The sequence below is a fragment of the Pinus tabuliformis genome, chromosome 1_2, assembly GCF_031772625.1.
Source record: "Pinus tabuliformis cultivar Carrire ecotype Pingquan chromosome 1_2, CPIR1, whole genome shotgun sequence".
NCBI classification, from domain to species: domain Eukaryota; kingdom Viridiplantae; phylum Streptophyta; class Pinopsida; order Pinales; family Pinaceae; genus Pinus; species Pinus tabuliformis.
Genome location: NC_142298.1, coordinates 1,095,274,359 through 1,095,281,805, shown reverse-complemented (window position 1 = coordinate 1,095,281,805; position 7,447 = coordinate 1,095,274,359).

The window sequence follows — 7,447 nt, the reverse complement described above, 5'->3', positions numbered from 1 at the left end:
GTTGATTATGTTGCACAGTGGACCATTTCAGTTATCGATTGACTATGGAAATGAATCAAATATGCAAGTATGTAAGTCGATCATTAGGTCAAGTTCACTCACCAAGGTAGTTAAGAATTGTTGTAACTAGCTACCAACCAAAATAAGGTGTAAATATATGTCATCAAGATCTATCGAGAGTTAGTGGCTCTTGATATTGTTTAATATAATACTACATATTTGTAGTTCCACTACTACTTCTCTCATCTGACACTTTTTATGTGTCTATGCATGTATATTCCATATATTGCTTATCGTACATTGTACTATGAATTTGTTCTCTTAGTAACTCTCTTGTGTAACCCCTTTCATTATAATGTTAGTTCTGTTGCAAATGATACACAACCAGAGACATGTATTCTAATTTCATACATGCATAGACACTGAGTTTAGAGGATTTTTGAGCACGGCAGTAGATAAAATATGACAACTACTTGAAAAATTATACTAAAATAAATTAATTGAATCTTTCATAAGTAATATCATAGTTCTTTACATAGAAAGATGAAAATACCTCAAAGTAGTGAGTAAATAAGTCAAGAAATATATAGATTGTGTTACACATGCATAAATTTATAAAAGACAAAGAATTGATATCCAAGTTAATCAATAGTGGTCAAATGAACCTCTATTAGTAGGTAGAAAATATTGTAGAAAGCTTCTATAAAGAACAAGTGATAGAGAATCTAGTGTCCACTGACAATGTCAAGAGAATATTCTACCATGATCTACCTGATAATTTTTTTTACGTAGTACAAACTCAGCTTGTTAACTTAAAGTTGATTGAGAAAGGTATTAATCATATTCTCAAACCTTAACCCCACATCTAAACACCAACCAACACTGACTAGATGAAATTATTGGTCGAGTGGGACAAGTTTTCAAATTTTGATTATAAAACTACCCAATAAGTGTGGGACTAATTTCTACAAAAATAAAAAATGGCTAGCTTTGTCACCATGAGTGACCATTAATAAGTTGAGAATGGTGAATTTGGGTAGCTATTACTATGTGATATCTATAAAAATGTACCCTATCTTATATACATGAAAAAGTCACCATACAAAAAAAATGGATGATGCCAACTACAAGACGAAGGGAGTATACAATGAATGAAGAAATAAATAAGAGGAGTGCTAAGAGAATGAATATTTATTATTTGGTGCTCAAACTTTAAAAATTTATGATGACAAAAGAGTTAGTGGTTCTTGAGATTGTGTAATACAATACTACATATTGCTAGTTCCACTACTACTTCTCTCATCCAACGTTTTTTTATGTGTGTATACATGTATATTTCATACATTTCTTATCGTACATTATACTATGCATGTGTTCTCTTACTAAATATATTGTGTAATCCCTTCAATTTTAATGTTGATTTTGTTGCAAATGATACACAACAAGATATTCACATCAATCCAATAAAAAGATTCCTTAGGAGTGGGAAGTCCTTGGAGCACTAGAGTGATATCAGATTGGTACCATCCAAGTAGATTCAACAATTATAGTATTTTTTGTGGTAATAATCTTTCCAATTCATTAATTTCTTACCATTTTATAAAATGAATATTCACCAATTTGGTTAAAATTTCACTTATTTTTAACATAAGTATGATCAACATGACACTATTCACCAAAAAGTTATAAGTTTTAATGGTAAATTGTATTTTATTTATTTATTTTTTTCTTACAAATCTATATGGTTTACTTTTAAAATAAAAATAGTCTCCTATAATACTATATATAGGCATAATATTTGAGTCATTATAAAAAACCATAGTCGCACAATAAGCACACATGATGGTTCTTGAGGTGAAGAAAGAGATGTAAATGGTAGAGGGTGAGATTGGTGCCAATCAACTAGAATAAAATGTTGGAAACATAGATGTTGATGATCATTACATAGGCATCCATACTCATATGAAACATGTCCTAAAGTTATTCCTGCAACAAAGTTCACAAGTAGATTTTTGGTACTCCTTACATTGGTATTGACTAGTTACCATAGAAATGTAATATATAGTTTTTTTATTGAAATGACCTAGATAGAAGGAAATTGGGTGAGAATTAAATGTTATGAAAACATCCAGTCCCATATAAAAGATCTAAGAATTGTACCCCACTTCTTGGCTAGATTTAGCACCAAAGGAATACCATATATTTTCCATTAAAATTCTTGGCAAGTAGGCATGGGCATAGTGTGTAGAGTTCATATATTATATAGATTAACATTTCCGAATGGATGAAAGAAAATTACTAGTAAAAAAGACAAAAGTTCCTAGTCAAAGAAACCAATTAGAATTGTAAAAAAAAGTAGAACACTTAACTCCTCTAACTATAATTTGATGCAAGATAAAACCATCCTCTACAAGCTAAATTTTCTACCACCATTTACTTCTCAATGAAGAAGATCAAAACCCTAAATCACATTGGTTTATATGAAAGAAATACTAACATCTGATAGACATCATGTAATCTAAATTATGTTAAAATATTATTTGAAATTCATCTCAATATTTCTAGATGGAAACTTTAAAGGAATCAACTTGTGGGGTGATTTTTACACGTGGTCCGAGTATGGAAAATTTTGGGTGAAAAATTTTACGAGACATTTTCAGGTCTTCAATGACCAATTTTTGTGTCCCAGCATTAAATAGACCCATATTACATAATATACAAAACAATATATTTCAAATGGCACAATAATTGCCTCAATTATAGATAATATGAGAAAAATATGCTTGTTGGAAATTGACCTATAGATATTAACCACCATAATTCAAATAATGCCACATCAATCCATGTTACTCATGGAAAAGTGGCTAGCCATATCCGAACTATGAAAATACTCTAGAAGTTTCAAGTTGTAAGTCATTTTGAGGGTTGAATGGGTCAAATTTAAACCTTACTTGGATATGAGAATGTATTATAAGGAGGCTACTAATAGGAACTAGGGTTCCATTCTATTCGAGTGTATTTTATTCCATAGATGGGAAGGGTAGTTGAAATTGTATAGAGAGAGAAATTAAATAGGGCTTGTGTACTGTAGTAACTTGTTGGCCACATGTCTCGCTTCTTTTTACCCGTATCCATTTCCATTTAAAGAAGGAGAGAATAAAGCAACCTCACCTTCTGGTTGGGTTCTCTATTATAACGTTTTCACATGTCATATGTTGTGTTATTATGGTTGTAATTAATTTTATTTGTGTATGTTCACTTTTCATATATTTATTGCATTCAAATAATTGAGAAATATAGAAATATAACAAAAAAATAACCCTCATATTGTAGATTTTGAATTTTTATTACATTTATGGAAAATCTATTGTGACAAACTGTTTGAAAATTCCTTGATATTTTTAAAATTATATTAGTATCAGAGTAGATGTCTTTGGTTACATAGTAAGAATTTACAGGGGATCCATTTTTTTTTAATTATAAATTCATAATACTCGATCCATGGCCAACAAATCTATTAATATCCACTCATATCCAATAGAAGCTAGGTTATTAAGGATGGAAAAATAGGTCAAAGATATTATCCCTAACATGAATCTCCTTATGTCAGTTGTGGTAAACAAGTTGGGTATTGGAGAAGACACTCATTCCAACTCAGAGGGGATATGAGAAATTGGGAAGAGTAGTTGAGGGAATCTAGGAAAGAACATGAAAAGGAACAATCTAGTTTGTGTGCCTTGAACCATGCACAAGCTCTAACGAAAATGGAATAGTAGGTCGACACTAAGGGATATCAAAGTAAGATTGAACCATTAAAGTTAAATCATTGGTTACATCAATTAGAGGTTTAATTTAGTGTTCACATAGAGAAATAGTAAAAAAAATTGTTTTCTCGACTAAAATTGGAGGGCCATATCTTGAACTTGTGGTGAAGGCACATGGAAACCTCAAGGTTGATGTTGGATTTCAAAATTATAAAGAGAAGTGGTTTGAATTAGTATAATGATATTTTTTATGTATTTAAATGTTCAAACAACATAAAGAATTATTCTCATAAACTAAAGAAGGAACACAACATATACATGGAAATAAACTAAACTTCTTTATATAAAATATCTTGTAGCCACCAGCATACAAGAGACATCAATCTCCTTTACGACTTTATAGGAACCACCTCTAAGAACACTAATCTCATATATTGCTTCGTAGGAACCAACCAGTAGGAGCACCAATACCCTTTGTTGTTTCATATGTTCTTGATAAGGACTAGCCTGTATGAGAAATTGATTCACTTTGTTTCTTTGTAGGAAACAACCTACAAGAGACACAAATCCCCATTTCTACTTTGTAGGCACCAACCTATAGGAGACAGACATCCCCTATGTTTTCTATTTATTTATATCTTAATATTCTCCTCAATGCATCTTAATAATGTAATATACCCTATTATAAATTTGTTATTCCATTATCGTTTCACAATTGTATTTAATTGTATACACAACAATCAGTTCTCTTCTCTTTATACCAACACTCATTCCATGCCTTGAAAAACATATATTGAACTTAAAAGTAGACCATAAAACACTCACACTTCATTGAGGATAATCATTTCTATACTCATTTATTTCCCACTTAACTGTAGATCATTGTCTCTCTACTTACTGATCTGACACCTCATGTGTTGGTACTTGTTATAGTGCACCTCTTTTATTTCACACTCACATTTTCCACACCTCACTTTCTTCTCTTAGAGAGATCAATTGATAAACATTTCCTTTGATTCAACCTCATTCAATAGTTTACTAAGTGTTCTCACTAGGAGTATTCATGATATATTAAGATCCTTATGGGGACCACCAAAGTTGAACTTTATTGGGAATTTAAGAAATATCTGATAATTTGGGGAATACTTAGAAAAATTTTAAGATATTAATCCATTGCAAAAATAAGTTCTATCTAACCCTTTGATAAGGATTTTTATGTCAATATTTGGCCATATTTCTATCCCCTAGGACCATGGAAAATTTTAAGGATGGAAAATTATCTTGAATTATAAAAACATTGGCGAATCTCACTAGTCCATAATATGCAAAATATAAAAAATTTATTGATATATTTGTAAAATTATTCAAACTTATAATGGTTTTGTATATAGTATCTATATAATTTTGGTGATTTTTAAGGAAAAATAATTTTATATTATAAAATTTGGGCAAATAATTTGTAGAAAAAATGGAAGTTGGCAAATCTTTTGTTTTGAAAATTCATGAAAAATTAGTGCACCTGCGAATATTAGCCCCTAAAATTTTCCATTCCTAGGACTATCAGCCAATGGATATCAAGGTATCAAACATTATGAAAAAACACCAATTAATATGTTTTTCAACACCCAAGTGATGAGACAACAAGCGTATGGGATAATGCTCCATGAACAAGTTCCATATCAGGTCCTGTATTATTAGGAAAAATTAGACATGCTTTCATAAACATTAATTTAGGATTCTGAGGGCCAACGGGAATTAAAATATCATTTGTTATACATTAGTTCCTTTTGAAAAGAACTTGTCTCTATGGGATCAAAATTATCAGGTAATTTATAAATCAAAATATATTTTGAAAAATCCCACCCCACGATTCCAAGGCTCCAAGCGGTCCAGTAACACCAAAAGTCTGATAAGTTTGGTGATTAATTTTTTATCCTAGGATTTTCAAATGACAGATCCCAATTTTTTGGGTGAGATCATAGAAAAACTATTCTCTTAGGTTTTATGACTTTGGTATCCATTCATGATTCATAGTTCAACAAATGGCCAAAGGTTATGTTTGCTCTTCCACATGGTTCTACTGACACTTTCCATTTTTCACTCACCCTTGCATAATCGACAGCTCCAAAAATAATAAATATAGGTGATATGTGTCCTCTACTATCATGTCACTATATCTAACTCACATGCCATGTGACGTTTCTATTTAGCATATCAAAGACTATTGGGATAAACATAGAGATTCTATATATTTCATGTTTAAAGGGCCCAATGGGGTGTTTATCCCTTAGGCACTAACACTTAACCATTCTATGAACAAGAGATTGACAAGGATCCAACTATCTGACGTATCAAAGAAATCTCTTCATATTTACGCATGCAAAAGTTGGGGGCTCAATGTCTCCTAGCTCTTAGGTGTTAATTCTTAAGAACGTGTGACCAAGGGTTTGACTAGGGGCCAACCATATCTAACATCAATGAAATATTGTGAATATTTTCATTGTTAAAACATCTAATACATGATGTTCTAGTAGAGAATTTCTCTTGGGTGTGAGTACTCAAGTGCCTCATGAGTGGGAGCTTCAAGTGGGGCCATTGATATCAGATGGCAAAAAACACTTACACTTTTACATTTTAAATAATTTAATTTTAGTGTCTAATAAATAGACCAACACTTGTTGGTAATATTTCCATCTACTAATTGATGAGAACCTAACACATTTGGCCCCACCAGTGCCAGATCACTCTCTTTTGATTTTGTATTTCATTAAGTGGATTCCAATTGAGTTGATGGTGGTTTTGGTAATGATAAGGGGGTTGTGTCCATTCAAAATATTCCATGTACTTTTAGTATATTTTCTTTATGAGGTCATTTCATCCTATTATGATTATGTTGATACTCATAGCAGGGTCACCAAGTATAATGGAAATTTGAGACAATTTAAAACTTTAAACCATATAAACATTAACCACATAAATAAAACATCAGATAACCATATGTACGTGGAGACCCTTAAGGAACGAAAACCATAAAACTTTAACATTTAAATGTTCTTGTGCGGACCAATATGTTGTTACATCAATTTGCTAGCACCAACTAGAAGGAGACACCTATAGCTTGATTTACATGAACCAAACTAAAGGAGACTCCTATGCCCTAATTTAATAGGAACCAACTTGAAGTAGAAACCTATCCCTTGGTTTTACAACCAACAGCCTGAAGCAGATTCTTATCCTCTAATTTGTAATGATTATATGTTTTATTTCTCTTTGTTCACAAACATTGTACATTACTCTTTAACTTTCCACATGACTCTCTACTCTATACCTTTCAAATTTTCACCCAATATTAGCTCTTACCTTCACTACATTTGGTGCTACTCTCTACTCTTTCATTCTTGTACTACACACTGTAGACTACATCATGCCTCCAAATTCAGACTTGTCCATGCTTGATTTTTTCTAACATGTTGTATATACTCTACACATTCTCCTCAAACTTATCCATTCTCTACATTACTAATATGTAGTTATTATTTCAACTAATTATTTTTTCACACACCAAACCTTTTTGAGTTGAGTTATTTATACCACGTTTCCAAATCTTGGCTAACATAGAATTGGTTAGTGTCAACTTAAGAATAGTAAGAAATAATAATAGTTGATACATCTTGAGACATCCA